The 22,733-nt window shown below is 40.4% G+C and overlaps 1 protein-coding gene across 1 annotated transcript in view; it reads right to left on the bottom strand.

Annotated features, from left to right (window-relative positions):
* Positions 1-22,733, bottom strand: part of CDH13 (cadherin 13) — a 396,356-nt gene that overhangs the window by 163,495 nt on the left and 210,128 nt on the right. The window lies entirely within an intron of this gene.

The following is a 22,733-nucleotide window of genomic DNA, read 5'->3' on the forward strand; positions in this document are numbered from 1 at the left end:
GGACTCCTTTTACTGTAATGTGGAGGAATAGAAAACTTGCTACAGTATGTGCAAGATAAATTTTCCTAAACATGGTGCACCAGATTTTTCTTGGATGCATTTGTGTTCTCCTCCTATAGTGACGGTTAAGTTTAAGGAGGTACACATTGAACCAATATTTGACAGGAAAAGTCATGCTTGCAACGTTTTATAATCATGTTTTATACCCTATAGGTAGTCCTCCATTTGTGACTGCAATTGAGGCCAGATCTGTTGTTCTGTTGTGACTTGTGTCCAATTTTATGAACTTTTTCTCACACAGCTGTTAAGTGAATCTATGCAATTACTAATGGAAACATATGGTCACTAAGCAAATCCAGCTTTTTCCATTGTCTTTGCTTGTTTGATTGGGGAAATCAGAAACAGCGATCATCACCTGATCCCAGGATGTGGCAACCATTGTAAATACTACCAAATGCCAATTTTTTTATTATATGACTGTTGGGATTCTCGTAACTGTGAGGACCAGTCTTGGGTCACTTTTTTCTGTGTCGTTCTCATTTTGAATAGTCGCTAAACAAATGATTGGAAGTCAAGAACTAAGTGGAATTTTCCTCCAATGGGATTTTCCCATGTATTTTACCAGGAAACATAGTTAGGGCAGGCTAGAAAATTCAGTGCTCTCCTAGCCATACCCAAGCACTCTGAGTTTGTTGGCGATGTCCATTTTCTTCTCCGAGTTCATGGTGACCTAACCCTAACCCTAAGTTGAATTTTCCTCCAATGGAATTTTCCCATGTATTTTACCAGGAAACATAGATAGGGCAGGCTAGAAAATTCAGTGCCCTCCTAATCATATCCAAGCACTCCGAATTTGTTGGTGATGTCCATTTTTCTCTATGTGTTCATGGTGACCTAACCCTAACCCTAAGTGGAATTTTCCTCCAATGGGATTTTCCCATGTATTTTACCACGAAAGATAGATAGGGCAGGCTAGAAAAGTCAATGCCTTTCTAACCATACCCAAGCACTCTGAATTTGTTGGCAATGTCCATTTTGTTCTCTGAGTTCATGGTGACGTAACCTTAACCCTAAGTCTGTGGTGGTGAACCTATGGCATGCGTGCCATTGTCCCAGTCCTAGGCCTTCAGCTGGGTTTTATAAAACCTTTTCACTTTAGGCCTCCGCTGCCGTGCGCAGAAAAAAAAAGGTTCAATCAATGAATCAATTTCAACTTCTCGCGGGGAAAAAAAATATGTTGCAAAGTTGGAATTGATTGATTGAACTTTTTAGTCCCACCCAGTCTGCCGTTACCATCGCAGCCACACCCACCCAATGGCCACACCCACCTAATGGCCCACACCCACCCAGTTGGCCACACCCAGCCAATGGGCCATCACTGACCTATATTATCCAGCTCCTGATTTCATTTGGCTTAGCTACATGTAACTGAATTTTGCTACTATAAGAACATGGGCGGAGGAAGGAATATGAGATGTGTTTGCCACCTTGAGTTATTTCTAAAAATAATAAAAGCAGGACATTCATCAATCCCTCGAATCAAAGCTACAGCTAACAATTCTTCTTTGCGAAATAAGCAGATTTTGCCAGCACAAGTCTCCAGGAATAGGAATTTAGTTCAAAGCTCTTGAAGTTTATTCCAGGCTACCTATACACAGAGAATATGATCTATTAACTGTCAAGGCAAATTGGTGCTAGATAAGGGTAAACAGACTTCAAGGAAGCCTGGACTTGCGTCTCTTGTGGGAATGTAACAGTTCCAGATTGATGACAAGTTTGACCCCACCCTCCAGCTCAGCCTGCAGATATGAGTTTATGGTCTTGAAAGCAAGGACAGCCAGGAGAACTGAGAAAGGGGTCAAGGCATTATCCACAATTGTTGGTTACTGGCTTTTTCTCCACTGTAAACCAGAGACAGATACCCTTTATTTTCTGTTCAAACCATAAAATACCACCCTTGAATGTTTCACCTTCTACCAACAGATTTCTTACAGATAGGTATTTCCTGTTGAGTCATTTTAATATCATTAGGCAATGAACTCAGTTGCTTGAAGGAGAGAAAAAACACCTTTTCAGCTTCGCTAAAGTGGAATACCTTTCATTATAACCCCGTTGAGAAATCACACAGAACAATGCATGATTGTCTTTAAGTGTCTCCCAGCTTCCTGCGGAGTGAGATAGTCTGTTCTTTTGGTGGTAATAAAAGCGGATAGGTCAACAAATCACAATTTGCCTGCCTTGCAATATTTCCTCAACAACTGGCATTTAGGAGAAATCTTTCCAAATCTAAGCAATCTGAAGTATATTACCTCTAATCACCGGGACTGAAAAGCTGACTTGCTGCTGTCTTGAGAAAAAGGGAGAAATATAAAAGCCAGAATTTATCATGATGTGAAGCATTGCTGTTGTTGAGGTCTTTCTAAAATGCTCCCCAATCTTCCATTCAAAGTTGTGAGAGGCAGAGAGCTCTAAGTGTGACAATTTGTTGAGCTCTGTTGGAAAGCAGTTGATATTTAATTCTTGCCGTTATCACTGCTAAGAGACTGACCAACCGTTTCTCACATATACAGATGGCACGATGAGCCCTGGATTAAGAAAGAATTGAAATAATTCTTCTTTCAACATCTCTCCTGCTTTAAACACCCTTCCTTTTAAATCTAATGTGCACAGCCCAGATGAAATCAGTTACAACTCCCTCGCACATTAATAGACTCTAATGCAGATCGTTTTACTTTACCTAAACACAAGATGAATGTTCGACATTTAATGTTCATGTATTTGCTGCTCTGCAAAAGAGTTTTGGTTGAAAGAGGCTTAAATATCTGTCCTCGTTGTTTGGTGCCTGGGACTGTGGAAGCAACCACCTATCACACCTGAAAGGAGAGAGGATTCTGTTCCTTTCAGAGTAGGCAGGTGGCTTTCAAGGGAGGGAGGGAGGGAGGGAGGCAAGGAGGAAAGAAGGGAAGGGAGGCAGGGAGGGAGGGAGGAATGAAGGAAGGAAAAGAGGCAGGGATGAAAGAAGGGAAGGGGAAGAGGAAGAGGAAGGGGAAGGGGAAAGGGAAGGGGAAGGGGAAGGGGAAGGGGAAACGGAAAGGAAAGGAAAGGGAAGGAAAGGAGGAAAGAAGGGAAGGGATGAAGAAAGAAAGGAAGGAAGGAAAGAAGGAAGGAAGGAAGGAAGAAGAAGAAGAAAGGGAAAAGAAGGGAAGGAGGAGGGAGGGAGGGAGGGAGGAAAGAAGGAAGGAAGGAAGGAAGGAAGGAAGGAAGGAAGGAAGGAAGGAGTATGTCAGTAGGAGGTTTAAAAATGTCAAAATGTTGGCTACAACTTCATAATGGAAACCCTAATCTTTTTGTTATGTGCTGTCTTGCCATGCAGGATAAAGGCAATAGAAGCAATCCTTAATATTTCTCATTAAAAAAAGGGGGGAAAAAAGAACAGATCACGGGAAATACCACCACATTGGACAAATAGTGTGAATCAGAGACTCCAATACTAAATTTATTAAACCAATTGTTTTTGCAGATAACAAACAAAGAATGGAACAAAGAATTCTTAGGAGTGGCAAGGAAAACAGCATTAACAGCCAGAGCTTCTCGATCCAAATCTTCAACAAATATATCACAGTATGAAACTAACAAAATGTATTTGGAAAACAACTCCTGCAAGTTAGTAGTGTGGTGCTTCAGCCAACAAAGCAACTCTTACCATAAAAGGAACATTCAGGAGAAGGAAGCTGGCACAATGAAGAGCAATTAAAACACTTCAGGGATGTTTTGCTTGGTTTCTCTACTGTGGGCCAATACTTATCACTCTAAATCAGTGAGTAATTAATCTCTGATTGAATCAAAGACAGATATAGGCATGACTAAACAAAACCTCCTGCTACTCTAGCACAGTGAAAAGAGTCAAAAGAAAATACCTATTACAATATATTGTTATTTCTCAGCAAAAATACCGGCCATATAATCTTGAGAGTCAACCCAGCAAGGGAGAAAAACCAAGAAGACTCCAGCACTTGGCAACTTGAGGACTTCAACTCCCAGAATCCCCCAGCCTGAGGAATTCTGAGAACTGAAGTCCACAAGTCTTAAAGGTGCCAAGTTTGGAGACCCGTGCTTGTCTAGTCTAAGGGTGGCAGGGGGACTTCTGGGAGTTGAAGTCCACAAGCCTTCAAGTTGCCACATTTTTAAGGAAGAGAAACAGAGCAACACATGTTATCCTTAAAGCTGTACAGTTTCTTTTCTGGACTCCTTTAGACAAGAAAGAAGCGTTGCCTGTTGGTTATTGAAGAAATACATGGCTGAACCCAAAAGGTAAGCCTTTCGGTATTTGATTTAAAGCAAGCCTTAAAATTCCTTCACAACAGGGAAGTAAAGGAGTAGCATCTGCAGTTGAAAACTTCCCAGCGTGACATTAAAGTTAGTAGCTTGGGAGTCTGGATCTCCGAATGATTAAAAATACAGGAGGGCTCAGCTCCAGTTTTTAATCTATCTTGCAAGAAGCCTTTATTCTACTTCCTTTTCTGACCCTCCTTCCTTAAAACAGGAAGATCAGGGTACTTTTAGTCATTCTCTTTGCTATTTGAAACTGATTTCTCTGTAATGCTGACTATTCTTAACTTCAGGTCCTGGGAGTAAAAAACTCAGCCTTTTAATGACATTAATTGGCAAAGCTTTATACATGTGGAGAGCACAGTCTCCTTCAAGTTAAATCAACTGACATGGTTCACCTCTGCTTTCTTCTCAAGTTTTTTTCCCCACTTCCCAATGTAGTCTATGGCCTTGGGGACTCTTTATGCCCCCAATAAGCTCAGTCTACGTTCTGAGCTTATTTCCTGAGATAATAGCAACTTGCTCACTGCTTAGAGAGGGCTGTAAAGCACTGTGAAGCAGCATACAAGTCTAAGTGCAATTGCTATTGCTATTTGCTCAAGACATAAGGTAAATGGTGTAAAAGAATAAATTTTGGAAGGACCTCTGGGTTTTTTCTTTGCCCATCAAATTTGTGGAAAGATGGCCCAATTTGCTGTAGCGGGGAAAAATGGGGGGGGGGAGTTTCTAAGAGGCAAATTCAAACAGGTGAAAACAAAATTAAATGGTGTTGTGTTACAAGACAATTGTAGAACTGTATTCTCTGCTGACTACACACACACACACACACACAGAGAGAGAGAGAGAGAGAGAGAGAGAGAGAGAGAGAGAGAGAGAGAGAGTGAGAGAGAGAGAGAGAGAGAGAGAGAGAGACTCCATCTTATGCCACAATAAATAAATGAAATGGTACAGGGTTTCCTGCCTGAGAAGGGGACTGGACTAGAAGACCTCCAAGGTCCCTTCCAACTCTGTTATTCTATTCTAAATCTCATTGTTTTTCTACTCATTAGTTCAGCCCTTCAGAATTCGGGAACTAACTTTGCTGTAAATTTGCTCAAAGTTGCCCTGGCCCATCATGCTTTCGAACTGCTAGCTTCGCAGGAGCTGGGACAAGTAACGGGACCTCAGCCCATCCCAGAGTGCTCAGGTCTCAAACCCAGGCTGTCAGCTTTCCAGCTGACAATCTCGGTATCTTTAAGCTCTGAGCCTTTGTTGGCTATCATTACATCAGGTCAAAAGCAAGCTGGCAGACAGAGGATGGAATGGGGCTCAGAAAAAACATGGGTTACTTGACAATCCCTCATAAATGGATTTTAGGAGAGCTAAGTAGGTTATTGATTCCAAGTAACAGCCAAGCAACAACTAAGGCATAGAATCCTTTGTGCATATCTTGGGTGTCTTGTGAAGAGAAAGGGGCAAATTCAAAAACTGCCAGCTTCCACGATGCATTTTTTTAAAAAAAAGGTACACTTTCAGTCACTGCACATGTATTGGAAAGACTATGGCAAGGATTTATAACCTTAAGCTTTCTAAACTGCACATCTTTATACCAAATTGTCTGAAATGCTCACACACATTTTAATCTAAAACTCATGTTTTCATAAGCACTTGGTGTGGGCTTGAGTCAACCTGAATGGGAAGCTCAAAAATAAATAAATAAACCAACCAGGGGGCAATTGAAGTCCAATCTGTGCATTAGTCCAGGAAATGGGAATTGGGTTTGCTAAAATTTGTTTTCAAATTTTACCTTAATAGAAATTCAGCTGGTCGTTACGAGGTGAAACTCATTTATATAAAAGGCTGGAAAGAGAAACTATGAGTCACAACAAAAATTGAATGCAGGGGCCATTTTTGAAACTATTAAGAACGGAATGGTTAGAGAAAAATAGAAACAAATATCACATTTATTACCCAAAACCATAATGTGCAATAAAGTTGCAGTACCTCATATATTTTGAAAATATACCTTCAAGACCACATCCATACCAAAAAGTAGCAAAGAATGAAGAAAAAAAATCTACAGGGGTTGGTAAAACACGATATTATGAGTTATAGTGTGCTACTTAATGGCACCAATAAAAAGCTATAGTTCTTGCTGGAACTGACTGACAGTTAATTTTCACCAAGAATTTATTAGAGAATTTTCTAGCAATGCTATAGAGTGAACAATACGAGTCAAGCAATTTCCAGAGAGACAGGGGGAAAAAAGGGTGGCATTCAAAAGACCGTTCTCCACCCATTCTTATTTCTTTATAGCACTGCTCCGTGGCAGAATCCATGAATTATATCCCAATTTTTCTTGAATAATAAAAAAAATGATGAACTTCCTGGCTTTTCTGTTCTTTGGTGGCACCTTATGTCATTTCTTGGAAACCTATTGTTATTCATGGCATTGTAAAAAAATGACATTAAAAAGGCACGAATAGGTCAACTCACATTCCCACCTCATTTATTTGCTTAAGTCCACTGGACTATGCAGTCAGTGTTTGACTGCCTAATGGTGATGTCCCCTTCTAGAATCTAGTCAACTAATGGTCAGCCCCTAAATTTGGCCTTAGCTAAGACTCAAAAGAATTCAAGAGGGGTTGACTTAGATCATTTGTGGGAACGTCATGACTCCAGGCTGATTACTCTCTTGACTCTGACCCCCTGGCTCTTAAACTTCAAGTTTAACTTCATTTTGGGGAAGGGGAGCACACAATTTGGTTCTCCCCAAAATACCAGAAGAGAAATAATGTCAGGGTAATATCAAAAATCTTTGCATCTTCAGAAGATGCTGACATTCTACTAGGACAAATAGCAATAGCACGTAGAATTATATACCACTTCACATTGCTTTACAGCCCTCTTTAAGCAGTTTACAGAGTCAGCATATTGCCCTCAACAATCTGGGTCCTCATTTTACCAACCTCAGAAGGATGGAAGGCTGAGTCAACCTTGAGCTGGTCAGGATCAAACTCCTGGCAGTGAGCTGAATTAGCTTGCAATACCAACCACTGTGACACCACGGCTCCACAAATGCAACATAACATCAGTGTACAACAGTATTTTCACACGTCCTAGAAGCAAAATGGACATCATTGTTGACTTTTCTGAAAATTAGTAAAAATAAAACTCCTTTCAGTGTTCATTAGCTGAAGGTATCTGTCTTTATGTGTGATATAATGACTCTGTTTATGTTAGGAATGTTAATTGGTACTAATTACTGTGGACGCATTAACTAATTAATTTTCTCCTTTCTTCTTTTGTCTTATGAATTGTCACAAATCTCAGGAATTAAGATGGCATACAAGATATCAATGCATATGTAAATAAATACACGAATCCTGACATGCTCACACTGCAATTATTCACAGTACTACAGCAACATAACAAACATTTTTTCCCACTGCAATTCATTGGAAGAATTGCTGCCAATGGCAGCATTTTTTTCTGTCCCCTGACAAAAAAAATATCTCCTTGCTTTTAAAACACTTAAATATACACGGTAGATAGTGATTATCTGAGTTGTTTCATCATCTTTAGATATATTAATTTAGCAATCTGGATATAGGCATCAAATTAGCTGCTACACTTCACTTCAGCTGGCTCAGCCAAGAAAAGAGGAAGAAAAGTAGACACACTTGCATCTAAAACTTAAAAGCATTTTCTGTATATTTTAAGCACTACATTGATCAATAGTTACAACCAAGGGAAAGAGAAAAGCAAACAATAAGATGTAGAGATATGACCTTGAATATCTTAATTTCTCCTCCTGGTTTCTTCTAATTTACTGCAGCACACTATTTTCTAATATTCTCAATCTTTCATTGATAATGAAAGACAAAAGATGATACTATTTACGCTTACAACTGTGTTTCAGGATCAAAATAGATTCTCAGAATCAAAGAAAACAGCGATGCATCACTCCTGCTTTTTTTTTTTTTATCCCACGGCACCTTGATATACTGTTTAGGATTTACAAGATTACGTTCATCCTGCCCTTTTGGTAGGTTGAAGTATCAGTGAGATTTGTTGTGCAAAGTTAGCCTAGGAACCAATTGGACTGTGCAAATATTTGAAGCAAAGATTCAATGAGAAGGCGATTCGATCAAATCTCTGATTAGCCAAATGGAGTCGTTGAATCAACTGTAGCTATCAAAGTATTTTGGTGGCTCTTGCAGCTTGGCAAAAGGATATTTCCCTGACAAAATCAATTTTTCAAATTCAGTTATGTGAATTGATGTTCCAGATAAAGGGCTTTTGATGTTTCAAATCACTTTGATCCTTTGCATCAAAACGAATCAATGTTTTAATATTTAATCGGTGATCTGAATAAGGTCGGGCTGGTTTGCCCATCTGGATTAGTGGTAGGCTGGATGGTGAAAATCTCAGTTTAAAACAGATTACGACATGGACATAAAAAAGATATGAAGATAGTGTCTCCACCACTATTTTATTATTATTTGTGCCTTCAAGACAGTTTTTTGATTCCTAGTGATTGCCTGGACAACTTCCTGGTTTGCCATTGCCTGCTTCTTAGGGCTGAAAGAGAAAGGCTGGCCCAAGGTCACCCTGGGCCTAAAGCAGGTGTAGAACTCATTAGTCTGATGTCTTAATCACTACATCGCTACTTCATTTCTGTCTGTCTGTCTATGTATCCACCATATTTTCCCCAAAATAAGACCTAATGCGTCTTTTGGAGCAAAAATTAATATAAGATGGTGACAGTATCTATCATCTATCTATCATCTAGCTAGCTAGCTATCATCTATCTACACTTAAAATATACTTTTGAGAAACTCTCAGATCTGTACATTGATAACATCCGCCAATCAAATCATTGTGTGAAGTTAAATCCAAAGCTACTGAAGCCCTGGCCAGACCCTTCCATGGAAGAATGGAAGCATTTGAAAGGTCCAGTCTGGACACAAACTTATTCCTATTTAAGGTCCACTTGGATTTTGTGATGCTTGAAGCTTTGTTTATCTCCAGCCACTTGAAGTGGGGATTCTTTTTACTGATTTGAGCCTCACTTTATTGGAGAACTTTGCTTCAGGAAATAGGATATAAAAGGATTTGTTTTAGATCCATGTGGAAGAAAGTATTGTTAGATTCTTCAGTTAGCTGCAATACAGGTGATTTGTTTTTGCCTCAGTGTTTCCCCCCCAAACCTAATTACTGTGGTTTATAAACTATGATGCATGGTCAAGCATGTTGTGTGAACCCAATTGTGTTTTATCTAGAAAATCATAGATAAGCAAACCATTGTTTAACCCAACCAGCGAACCTAGATAACATTTCTATTAATCTTAATTCATGTGTTCAAAGATGAATGGCTGCCCTTGGGGAATTATGGAAATTCTTCTGACTACTCATAACCCATTTAAGCCATCAGGGAAAAACAAAATTTTCTCTTTCCATTGTTTTCCAAACCTCCCCAGGATGGAAGTTGGCCGTTTTAATTTAGAGTCATAGAAATAGTTTAGTATTCAGGGTTAAATTATGACCTCCAATTCAGTCTGGGGAATGTGTATTTATTCAGTTCCACCAATTGTTTCCATCAAACAGTTTTTAAAAGAAAGCATGAATTTATGATGAAAGTATCTATATCTTTTTGGAAGTCAGCGGTGCTGTTTTTCATTTTAACAAGATGATTTTCTCTCTCTCTCTTCCTTTCATTGTGCAGTTCAGTGGAGATAAGGGAAAACATTTAATGGCTCTTTTCTTCCCATTCATCTTTTTCAAGCTATTACAAAGATTAAGAGATTCCTGCCCACTTTTTACCTTGATAAACAAAAAAAGTGAAGCAGTGTTGATTTTTCAGATGAAAAATACTTACCTCTCCCCCACCCACTTTTTTTTTGCATGCAAAGGTGGTACAACAACAGGTGGACAAAAATATTCCAAAGAGATCAGCAGGATGTGCGCTTACATTACAGCATTAGACAGATTTATTTAATATGCTCGGCAGTCAAAAGAAGGCTAGTGGCATGTTGGTGGGAACATACTGGAGGAACCAGAAATAAGAAGCTGAAGGCCTCTGCTGAGTTCAGATAACATTTAATCAAGAGCTGAAAGCTATTCATAGTAAATGGAAGAAGATGTGCAAAATTAAGGTGGTTACACAAAATTACTCCTCCGTGTAAGTGTCATGTATTTAAAAGGAGTGTAAGCCTTATCTGTCTGCTAGCAATGTGTGTTGTCATGATTATAGACTGTAAGATAACTGAAAGATATTCTCTGTTTAGGTTCTGAGAAATGGATTTTAATGTATGAGAGTTCTCCTTTAAGGAGATTTATCTTCCCTGCCTAATGTTAATTTTAGCTTATAAATTAGCTGTACCACGATCCAGATTGGACAATACCTAAATAACCCAAGCCAATGCAGGAGGAGGCTCTCATGTGTGCCACTGGCATTTCATTTGCCTACCGATAGTCCTTGACTTACAACCGTTCATTTAGTGACCATTTGAAGTTACAACGCCCCTGAAAATAGTGACTTACGATCTTTTTTTCACGCTTTCTCTCAAGAGAAGTTCAAGAAAAATTTGTGAGTCAGTCAATGAGTCCTGATATAAAGCTTAAGGTACTCAAGAGAAATCCACAAGACTCTCAGAGAAGGCCCTCAATTGCAAGCAATGTCAGAAGGAAAGAGGAAGAGGGCATATAAATTGACAAAGGAGGGTGTCTTCCTTGATACTGGCTAATCCATCTGCTGGAAAAATCTTGATCCGGTGAGTTCTTCAGGGTAAGGGCTTACTACCTTTTTGTTTCGGAAGTGCCAGTCCTCTTTTGCTTTCTTGGACCCAGAGGAGAAACCAGAAATGCATAACTTCTTCTAGCTATGTTGTCAGTTTCTTAGACAGCTGCCTAAAGCTGAAAGTTATTCATTCCAAGCACAATTTTCAAAAGTGTATCTTTAGCAAGATTTACCAAGAAGAAAAGAACGGAGTGCAGGAATTCCAGCAATTGAACTTAGTGCCAATTTAGAACCATTACAACCAGGAGTACATACAGTAAACGTGGAGATTTCGGAAGAAATGATTGTCTTCAGCTTTCTCCCAGCAGCTGGCTGAGGTGACACTGCCATTTTCAACTGGTGCCTCTTCAAAAGCAGATACGATGCTATTCCTCAACCTGGTGTCATCCATATGTATCGGGCTGGCAGATTCTCAATTATTCCAGAACATTTCAAAAGCAATGCTTATTTGAAACAATTGCTCATGAAACACTTTTGGAGCAGGTAAAGTCATATATATGTATTAGGATAATTCTGATGCTCTCAGAATATGCCTCTGCCCATACATTATTGCATCACTAATGAAGAGATACTACAAAGTTCAAATTTAGAACACCCTTTGAGAACCGGGAATGAACGTTGAATGCAAATTGTTGGCCATATCTTACGTATGCTTAAAAACCAGCCCCCCCAAATTGCACCTTGTTGGATACCTCCTGGAGGAAAGAGGAAATAAGGCTGGTCTCGGAAAATTTGACATCAAGCGTTTAAGATCATTAATGTCCCTTGGGGCATTAATGCCAAAAATGCTGCAAATGAACTGGAAAATGCTTGCTACCCAGTGTGCTGAGCACAGGACCAAATCATGATGGTGATCCATTATTATATTCTGCCTAGAAGTATGGTAGAATGAGGGAGCTCCTTCCAAGAGGCAAAGAGACTGCAGAGCTTGGAATGTCTGGTAGGCAGGAAGACTGCAAAGTTGGACCCTTCCTAGCAATTCACAGAGTATAGCTAGATTTATGCAGATAGTTGCTTTAGTCTGGCAAGATACTGTCTGAAGGCAAACAACAATAAAGAACTACTCAGAAGTAACTCCACATGTTGTTCTTGGTTCTTTGGGCCTGACCAGAAGCACCTCTTTCTCAGAAGGTCATCACAACACAATACCTGTGCTCTGATCTTTTAAACTAGAGAGATGTGGAGTGCACCAAGTATCTTCTGCATATAGACCAAGCACTTTTCATGTAAAGTAAAGGCTTCCCTGTCCAGTTCTGTCTGACTCTAGGGAGTGGTGCTCATCTCCATTTCTTAGCCAAGGTCGTAGCATTGTCCAAAGACAATTTATGTGGTCAAGTGGCCTGCATGGTTATATACCAAAAGCACACAGAACACTGTTACCTTCCCACCAAAGTGGTACCTATTTATCTACTCGCATTTGTATGCTTTCTAACTGCTAGGTGGTGAGGAGTTGGGATAAGGAACGGGAGCTCACCCCATTGTGTGGTGCTCAGGTCTCGAACACGGCCCATCAGCTTTCCATCTGACAAACTGAGCATCTTTCACCGCTTTGCATTTCATTTCCTTCCCTCATAACACTTTGAGTAAGCAGCCATTCTGCACGGTCACCTTCCTAAAATAAACGACCCTCCCTAAGTCCATTTTTTAGATGGCTAGAGGCCACATGCCAAGTTCCAAAGCTGTATGCACATCTGTGCAAAATGTACACCTCTGCAAACAGCGTCTTCTGATGCCTCTCCATTTTTGTTCTCATCTCCCCTGAAATCCATCTAACTGTATACCTGAAATTACACCGTATTCCAGGGTAAAAATGCTGCCAGGAGAAAAATAATATCTAAGCAAACATTGGAATGTCATCTAATGGCAACATCATCATCATTGTGATCATTATCTTCCTGTTTATTGTAATTACAGCTCACCTCTTCCTTTGGAAACGCTACCATTGTTTTGTATACAGGGAGAGATCAGGTTCAACTCTGCTTAGCTCTGAATATATATATATATATATATATATATATATATATATATATATATATATATATATATATGTAGATCTAGAGTCTCGGGTTTCTTCCCGCGTTCCTTTCATCTTCAGAAAGTTGTGGCGACGTTTCGACGAAATCCCATCCGTCATCATCAGGCCGGAGTGTTCCTCCTGCTGCTTCCAGGAGCAATGCGTGGTCTGGCTGTTCCTTTCCTTCCAACTGCCGGTGGGGCTGTGTTCTGACTGGGTGGAGGCGTGGCTGCTTTCTGATTGGGTGGGGGTGTCCTCCGATTGGGTGGAGGCGTGGTTGTCTTCTGATTGAGTGGAGGCGTGGCTGTCTTCTGATTGGGTGGATGCGTGGTTGTCTTCTGATTGGTTGGAGGTGTGGCTGTCTTCTGATTGGGTGGGGTGTGTTCTGAATGGGTGGGGTTTTTTGTTGTGTTGTAATATCCTGAGTGTTGTGATTTGGTGTCCTGAGGAGTGGGCTGTGTAGTGGCCTCCAGAGCTTTGGTTTGGCTCCGAGTTCGAGGACCTGCTATGTATCTCTGGTATGGGTCAGTCAGGTTCGTGTGTGCGTTCTTCTGCTTGGGTGATGGCACTTTTGCTTGACTTGCTTCATCTGCATTGAGTTTAGTTAAGCTGGTTTCAACTCCACATATGATGGTTTCTGTGGGAAACAACCACATCACAACAACATCTACAACAAGTAGTGCATAACATCTCCCACAGAAGACTAACAACAGCAGAAACAAACGTCCTAGCAAAAGGTTTCAACTTCGCTGTTGCACCAAAGAAAATTCCCACAGAAACCATCATATGTGGAGTTGAAACCAGCTTAACTAAACTCAATGCAGATGAAGCAGACCAAGTCAGACATGAAGTCACCCACATCCTATGCACAAGCAAACCACCCAAAAGCAACCTAACAAAAGAAGAACAAGTAGCATTGCAAAACCTAAGAAAAGACAACAGCATAATCATACTACCAGCAGATAAAGGCAATGCTACAGTGGTAATGGACACATCAGACTATGAAGAGAAACTGTCCAACTTACTCAAAGAAACTACATACAAACCTATATATACAGATCCCACAACCTATCTAGAAAAGACCACCAAGAAAAAGATAAAATCAACTTCTATAAGCCAAGAAATCCAACAAACAATCATTCCCAGGGAGAAGTCATCCAGATGCCCAAAACTATATGGCCTCCCCAAAATACACAAAGATGGAATCCCACTAAGACCCATAGTAAGTTCTATAGGCTCACCACTACAAAACTTAGCTAAATACCTAGCAAAACAACTACAACCTCAAGCAGAAATGGCAGCTTCATATGTCCAAAACTCATACCACTTTATAGAATTAGTGAAAAATCTACAGATAGACCAAAAAGACTTGCTAGTCAGCTTCGATGTGGTATCACTATTCACCCAGGTGCCAGTCCAAGAAGCTCTATCAACAATAAGAAGCAAATACCAACCACCAAACCATATTATAGAACTAGCAGAACACTGCTTATCAAACACATACTTCATACACAGAGGCCAGAGATACAAACAAATAGAAGGCGCACCAATGGGATCCCCTCTATCACCAGTTATCGCCAACCTTTTCATGGAAGAATTTGAAACTAACGCTCTGGAAAAGACTACAAACAAACCAAAACTGTGGCTCAGATATGTGGATGACACCTTCGTGATCTGGCCCCACGGAAGAAAGGAGCTAGAAAACTTCCTAACACACCTGAACAGCCTACATCCCAAAATAAAATTCACCATGGAGATTGAAACAAACAACCAGTTACCTTTCCTGGATGTACTTATATACAAAAAACAAAACGGCACCCTAGGACACACAGTCTACCGAAAGAAAACGCACACCAACCGTTACCTCAATGCGCAATCACATCATCACCCAGCACAAATAAATTCAGTAGCCAAAACACTAATAACAAGAACCAGACGCCTTGCAGATAAAACACATATACAAACAGAACTACACATCCTGACAGACATATTGACAGCAAACAAGTTCCAAAAAAACAAAATCACCAATATGATTCAGCAGGGGACTCCGAAACAGAAAAACATCCAAGAAGAAGAACAGAACAACGGACGAGCCATCTTGCCCTACATAAAAGGAACAACCGACAAAATCAGTAAAGTACTACGCAAACATAACATCAAAACCGCATTTAACACTGACAGAAAGATATCAACCATCCTGAGAAATCCCAAAGACAAAATAGAACTGGAAAACCAGGGCATATACCAAATCCCATGCGCCTCCTGTCCAGCAACATACATCGGACAGACTAACAGAAGAATAGAGGTACGTGTAGAAGAACATAAGAACTCAGTACAGAAGAAAGATCACACATCTTCACTAGTACAACACATAAACACTACGGGACACAACATCAATTTTGAAGGTACAAAAACAATCGCCAAAATAGAACATCTCAATAGCAGAATAATCAGAGAAGCCATTGAAATAGAAAAACACCCAGACAGTATGAACAAGCGAGACGACACCTCCCGCCTACATGACATTTGGAAACCAGCATTGATAGAGAAACGAATTTCAGCAAACAAGGATTTAAAAAACCAACAAACAACCCCAAATGCCACCAGCCCCAGCAAGACTCATCCACACCCAGAACAAAAACTCCCCCACACAGAAGACAGAACAAGTCAAGCAAAAGTGCCATCACCCAAGCAGAAGAACGCACACACGAACCTGACTGACCCATACCAGAGATACATAGCAGGTCCTCGAACTCGGAGCCAAACCAAAGCTCTGGAGGCCACTACACAGCCCACTCCTCAGGACACCAAATCACAACACTCAGGATATTACAACACAACAAAAAACCCCACCCATTCAGAACACACCCCACCCAATCAGAAGACAGCCACACCTCCAACCAATCAGAAGACAACCACGCATCCACCCAATCAGAAGACAGCCACGCCTCCACTCAATCAGAAGACAACCACGCCTCCACCCAATCGGAGGACACCCCCACCCAATCAGAAAGCAGCCACGCCTCCACCCAGTCAGAACACAGCCCCACCGGCAGTTGGAAGGAAAGGAACAGCCAGACCACGCATTGCTCCTGGAAGCAGCAGGAGGAACACTCCGGCCTGATGATGACGGATGGGATTTCGTCGAAACGTCGCCACAACTTTCTGAAGATGAAAGGAACGCGGGAAGAAACCCGAGACTCTAGATCTACACATACAGACACCCGCGAGAATCTACGAAAACAAATATATATATATATATATATATATATACAGCATCCAATGTTCCTAGGCCATTAACTGACTCTTAATGTTCTTTCATGTTTCCTGTCAAATTTGATTATATAACATAACAAATACTCCTGCTGTTTCCTCATCTGCTGAAGGGAGAAGAGCAATCTTTTGCTTTTTACCTGAAGATAAAAAGGACTCTGAATTTGAAAGCTTGCCATCCGGCTTTATAGATTTGTTCCAGAAAAGTTATCTCTTCCCTCGCTCTGGGAAGTCATTGTTTACCCAATTTGCTTGAAGGGGAAGGATCTATTCATGTCGAAGCTTGATGGCAAAGCAGGGAGTGCTAGACCTGGCTGCCACGACTAATGGATTCGGGCCAGAGACACTGACAAGACACTCGGGCAATCAGCGGGAAAGGGAGAGTGGTCCTAAAGCAAAATAAATGGGGTGTATTGAAGAAAATAGGAAAATGGTCAGGCTAAAGGAAGGCTGCCAGTCACCTGGAGGGTTTGTAGCAGCAGTGGGATGCCTTCAGGACAAAATCAATGTTGTGTCATTGCATTACAAGCCTCACCCCTTTTGTGTGTGCACACAATATCACAATGTGCATTTGTACCACGACGTAGCATTCATCATATCCCCCCCTCCATACAAACTCATGAAAAGGAACAAAAAGAAAATATACAGCAAGGTTGACTCAGCCTTCCATCCTTCCGAGGTAGGTAAAATGAGGACCCAGATTGTTGGGGGCAATTAAGCTGTCTTTGTAATAATGCCGCTTGGGGTGTGTGTGTGAAAGCCCTAATAAGCAGGCATATACATAGAATGAAGGCTACTGCTAAGCTTGTAAGCCGCCCTGAGTCTTCGGAGAAGGGCGGGATATAAATGGAATTAAAATAAAATAAATAAAAAAATTGACAAAATTAAATGCAGCATCCTTATTTTGATGAGCAGAAGTGTCCTTTTGAATGACGATTGGTATTTATTCTCCTGGGAAAGGTGTAGACTTAAAACAAAACTTAGCAAATCCTTTGCGGAAAGCAGCCATGAAATCAATTGCTAAATCCTTTCGTTCTCCTTTGATTCTGTTCTTCCTCCCTAGCCTGCCAGTGACACACTGTCTCCCTGTACATGAATCCTGAGCTTTTGATAATGACACCAACAAGAAAGATTCAACCCAATTACATTGGCAGCTGTAAAAAAATAAAATAAAATCAAGAAAGGCCAGACATTTATAAAGTCTGAGTTTAAATGAGGTCTATTAATGTTAGTGATGGGAGGTGGGGTAGGAAGAGATAGTTTAAAGCCAACCCAACTGTTGGTGGCACAAGTCAAGCTCTAGAGAGGATCATTCTTCCGCTGACTCTTTCTAAAGAAATTACCCTAAATATAGGGTTAAGAAGTTTCATGTAGCATTTGAATAAGTCTTCCTTCACTTTTTCTTTCTTTATTTCCTTTTTTTCCTTTCTTTTTTCTTTTCTATATATATTTAATATCATTAAGATTTGTATTATCCTGTATAAGCTAGAGAGTGATGGATTTTAGAGTTTATGGTTGTTAGTATATGGTTGTTTATGATTGTTTTTCTTTTCTATACCTTGTATTTAGCTCTGGGAAGTCAGGGGGGGGGAGGGGGGGAGGGGTAGGGAGGGAGGGAGAGGGGAGGGGGAGGGGGGACTGTTAAAGATAAACTGTATGTTAAAACTTTTCAATAAAAAAAAAGAAATTACCCTATTCCATTCTACTGACACAAGGCATTTGTATGTACAAGACCTTCCAACTGGAGATTCTCCTTATGTTAGCACACGACGGGGTAGCAGAACATCCAGGAAGCAATGAGCTTTGAAGATCATTTGCCAATTTCCTTTAAGCCCACCTACCTTGCTGCAGAGCTATATTTATAATCCCAGCTGCTTCCAGACCTTTACTGGGACAACATTTCAAATGTTCTGTTTCCTTGATGGTTTCTCAGAAAGTAAGCCTTGTAAGTAATTCCACAGTGGCCTATCCATGATGCTGAAGACCCCAATTTAGGCTAAGCAGGATGACTGTGAGATCAAGGACTTGAGACCATTAGAAAAACAGCGCTAGTGAAATCTGTGGAATGTATTCAATGAAAGATTTTGAAGATCTGGCCCAAAGGAGGAACTACAGTCAACGTATCTTAGTTAGATTTAGGAAATAAACAAATATTATGCTGTTTTGCCCCGCTCTACTAAGTTTGATTCAGAATAGAGTTGGAAGGAATCTTGGAGGTCTTCTAGTCCAACCACCTGCTCAAGAAGGGGACCCTATACCATTTCAGACAAGTGGTTGTCCAGTCCAGTCTATTCTTAAAAACCTCCAGTGATGGAGCACCCACAACTTCTGGAGGCAAAGCTGTTCCACTGGTTAATTGTCCTCACTGTTAGGAAGTTTCCCCTTAGTTCCAGGTTGCTTCGCTCCTTGATTAGTTTCCATCCTTTGCTTCTCGTCTTGCCTTTCAGTGCTATGGGAAATAAGTTGACCCCCTCTTCTTTGGGGCAGCCCCTCAAATACTGGAATACTATCATGTCTTTTCTATAGTAGCCATATCCTGTAGTCGTTCTTACATAGGTTTTAGTCTCTGGACCCTTCGTCACTTTAGTTGCCTTTCTCTGCTCTTTTCCCAAAATTTCAACATCTTTTTTTTTTGCAAAAGCGTGAGCAGGAAATGCTGATTTGGGGGAAGGAAAAATACAGAATGGTTGTCCTCAACCCTCCTTGTGGGCTTCTTGCTCTGGCAGTCCACTGCAAGGGATAAGATGCTAAATTAGAAGCACCACTGGTGTGTCACAAAAGGACTGCATTTCTGGGTAAACAAGGAATCTTATTTCTGGACTCATGTAGCATTTCATCTCTTTCTACCTGAGCCTTTCATTCATTCAAGTCCAAACAAAAAAAGAATTAACTCCTTGAAACCAGATTTCTCTTTCAGTATCCACTGAAAATAACAATTCTTCTTAAAATGGCTTTATTTTCCCATATTTTTTCACATTACAGTGCCAAAAAACAAAACAGAAAAACTTTACAGTAATCAAGGGGTTTTGTCGACTCTGAATTTAGCTAAGCATCCTCTGTGAAGCGAAAAGACATTTTCAATTTTAAGAAATGAAATGACTTTGGAACTTGATAGTTAACTATAAATTATCTGTCACAAATGCCAGGTGCTTAATGTATTAATACCTCCCATCCATACAGTTGAATTTATTATTACCATTTATGGAATAAATTTTCAGGTTGTTTACCGAGATGAGCAGGGTAATTCATAAATTACCAAATGTATGAAAATCCATGTCATCTAGCAGAAAAGAGGGAGATTAATTATCTTCATTAATAGGAGTTCCTTCCCTGTGTTATTTTTAAATTGCAATGACCTTTGTTGTGAGTTTATCTTTTTTTTCTCTCCTTCAGCTTAAGAGTATCCGCAGAGTAGTGTAATAAATGCGGAATAATAGGAAGCTGCTAACTCACTCTTGTGTTATATTCACTAAAACTTCGGTGGTAAATATCACCACCACTTTCAATTAGAAAGATGCTCTACTTTCTCTCTAAGAGGCAAAGGAATTTCTTCCAATTATACTGGACAAGGTACAGCAACGGCTTGCCTTGAGCAAGGTTCGTATCTTCGTAAATATGAGTTCATAAATAATAGAGCTATGCAGAGCTTTAAAAGGGCCTCTGGGCTGGATGGAACATGGATCAAAGAAGCCACCTTTAAATGAAGCACTGAACTGAATTGGTGCCGCAGATGAGATGTCAGTGGAACTGACCATACCACATCGATCTGTTTCCTAATGTGCATTCATTCACATGCAGAAAATGACTTTTTTCTCCATCGAAGCAGCTGATCAAACTGTTGGCTTTTGTTTTAAAACATGTGTTAAACCAGAGGGACTTCTCTTGTGCTTATTTTATTTATTTATTTATTTTTGAGATTGAAGTATCATTGTGAATTAGATTTTTCGATGGACTGTCAGGCATGAAGAACCAGGAGCATGTGTTACCTTCTGGTTAAGCTGATTTATTGCTCATGCCTATACACAAGAATCTATCTAAGTCAACTGACATTCAGCACTACACTGGTGCTACATAAGAGTTGACCGAATTTAAGAGTGATTGCACTTAGACCAGGGGTGTCAAATTGCTGGCCTGTGGGTAGGATGCGTCATCTGGAAGCCACACCCACCTCATTGCCGGCAATGGCAACACTGTGCCGATACGTTGCGCGACGTCATGTGACATCTTGAGTTTGACATGTCTGACTTTGTCAGGGAAATTAATAAATGCTTCCCTATCAGAGGGCGATGGACCGTGGTTCATACACCACATGGTAAACATCAGGTAAAATAAACAAAACCGAGGCATATTCTACTGTATATAAAACCTTAATTGGAAAGCAAAAGAAAAGCTCCTAAACTGACTACATCTTCTCATCAGGCAGAAGACAAAGTAAAAATGAGAAAACTTTTGTCTAGACATGCGCGCTTAGTAGGACAAAACAGAGTAAAACCATAACATGGCTGAACATGTGACATTCACTATGGTTACATGATAAGATAGTAACACAGGTGCAGAGAGCAGGGGAAAATGTACAGACAGAAATGAACAAAGCTGGCAAAACTGAAAAAAAACGCAGTGACAGACTTAGACCATTTGTGGGAATGTAATGACACCAAGCTGATTACCCTCTTGACTCCACCCTCAGGCTCACCTTCTACACTGACCGAAATAAATGCACTTCTAATCAATGATCAACACAAGTGACATTTGTGCTACGTTTGCAATGATCAAATCACCCTCTTAGAAACTGCTAGTGGTTCTTGGACAAGAGTCATGGTCCTGTTCAAGAGTGGGTACTGCCACACAGAAACGGATTGCATTCCCTATATAGAAGGGCTTAGAGCTTTTCCATTCACTTAGATTAATGGCTCCTTGCTCCAGATCATTATGCCAGTAAACCTTACAGAGAGGAAAGAATAGTCCTACCAATATTCCTGCACTGTGGTTACTTTTTGAAAGAGTTGGGCTCATCTTTTCAGTTAGTAGAGTTTAAGTGGAACTACATGGCACATTTATCATTTCCACTTCTGCCTAGTATAACTTTTCTATTTCATGGACCTGACAATTCAGAAAATAGTGATACCTTTCCATAGAGAATCTGCGACTCTTGCCCATGAATAGGGAGAAGCTGCTTCAGCAGGATCTGTGGCATGTCAGACTCAGAAGTCACAAAGCCAAGAATTACGTGAGGCTGATCAGACAACAGCAGCACCTAAGCAACTGGAGTTGTCAGATGAGAATGGTGTAAGGTCTCCCAGTCCCCACATCTGGCAAGTAGGGAGGAGATCAGAACAAAAATGTTCTAAAGGTTTTGGATTGATCTCCAGCTCTTGCATGACATTTGTGTGGATCACACTCAGGAAATTCTGGACTGTCAGATAACCATGACCCAGCTTTTAGAACTTTGGACTGATTTTGGACTATTTTTCTTGTGTGTTCCTGTTAAAACAAAGCAGACAGGCAAGTGTCTGTCAGGAACTCTATTTTCCTTTGCATGCATTGACTGTTATTTCTCTGACCACGAATAAACTATCAACTACCATAGGAACCATGGGTCAGTCAGTATTTGAAACCAGAAAAAAAAAGGAAAATCTCCAGGGATTGCAGCTCCCAGTTTTTCCAAAAAAAACCTGACTAATCAAGTTATGTGTTCTCTTTGTGCTAAACTTTGTGATTGTGTTTTTCTCAATGGGGCTCCAACCAACCTGCTGTGTGCAGAATTATATGACGGACCACACAGAAGGAATGTGCAGCAATGACAACATGCATTTGCATTTATTTTCTGCTTCATCTAACATGGTGCCTTTTTTTAACGTGGTTTGCAAAGCTGGAAGGAAGAAAAGCAAATGCTTTGATTTAGCATGAGAAAGGGCTGTTGCTGTGTAGTAGTTGCCACCTCATGAAAGCAGCAGAAGCTGCAGAGACAGAATTGGGAATAAGAAATGCCAAACACCTGTTATTTCCTGTTCTCTAGTTAAATAAAAGTTAGGTAGCCATTCACCTCATGCTATATTGATTATGGTACAACACAGAACATAGAATAATAGAGTTGGATAGGACCTCAGCGGTCTCCAAGTCCAACCATCTGCTTGAGCAGGAGACCCTATATCATTTCAGACAAATGGCTGTCCAGTCTCTTTTTGAAAGCTTTCAGTGATGGAGCACCTACAACTTCTGAAGGCAGGTTGTTCCACTGATTAATTGTTCTCACCGTTATGAAATTTCTCCTTAGTTCTAGGTTGCTTCTCTCCTTGGTAAGTCTAATCTGTGTCAATGTCATGGCTTTTTAGGAAT

The sequence above is a fragment of the Vipera berus genome (genome assembly GCF_964194415.1).
Source record: "Vipera berus genome assembly, chromosome: 10".
Lineage (NCBI taxonomy): Eukaryota > Metazoa > Chordata > Lepidosauria > Squamata > Viperidae > Vipera > Vipera berus.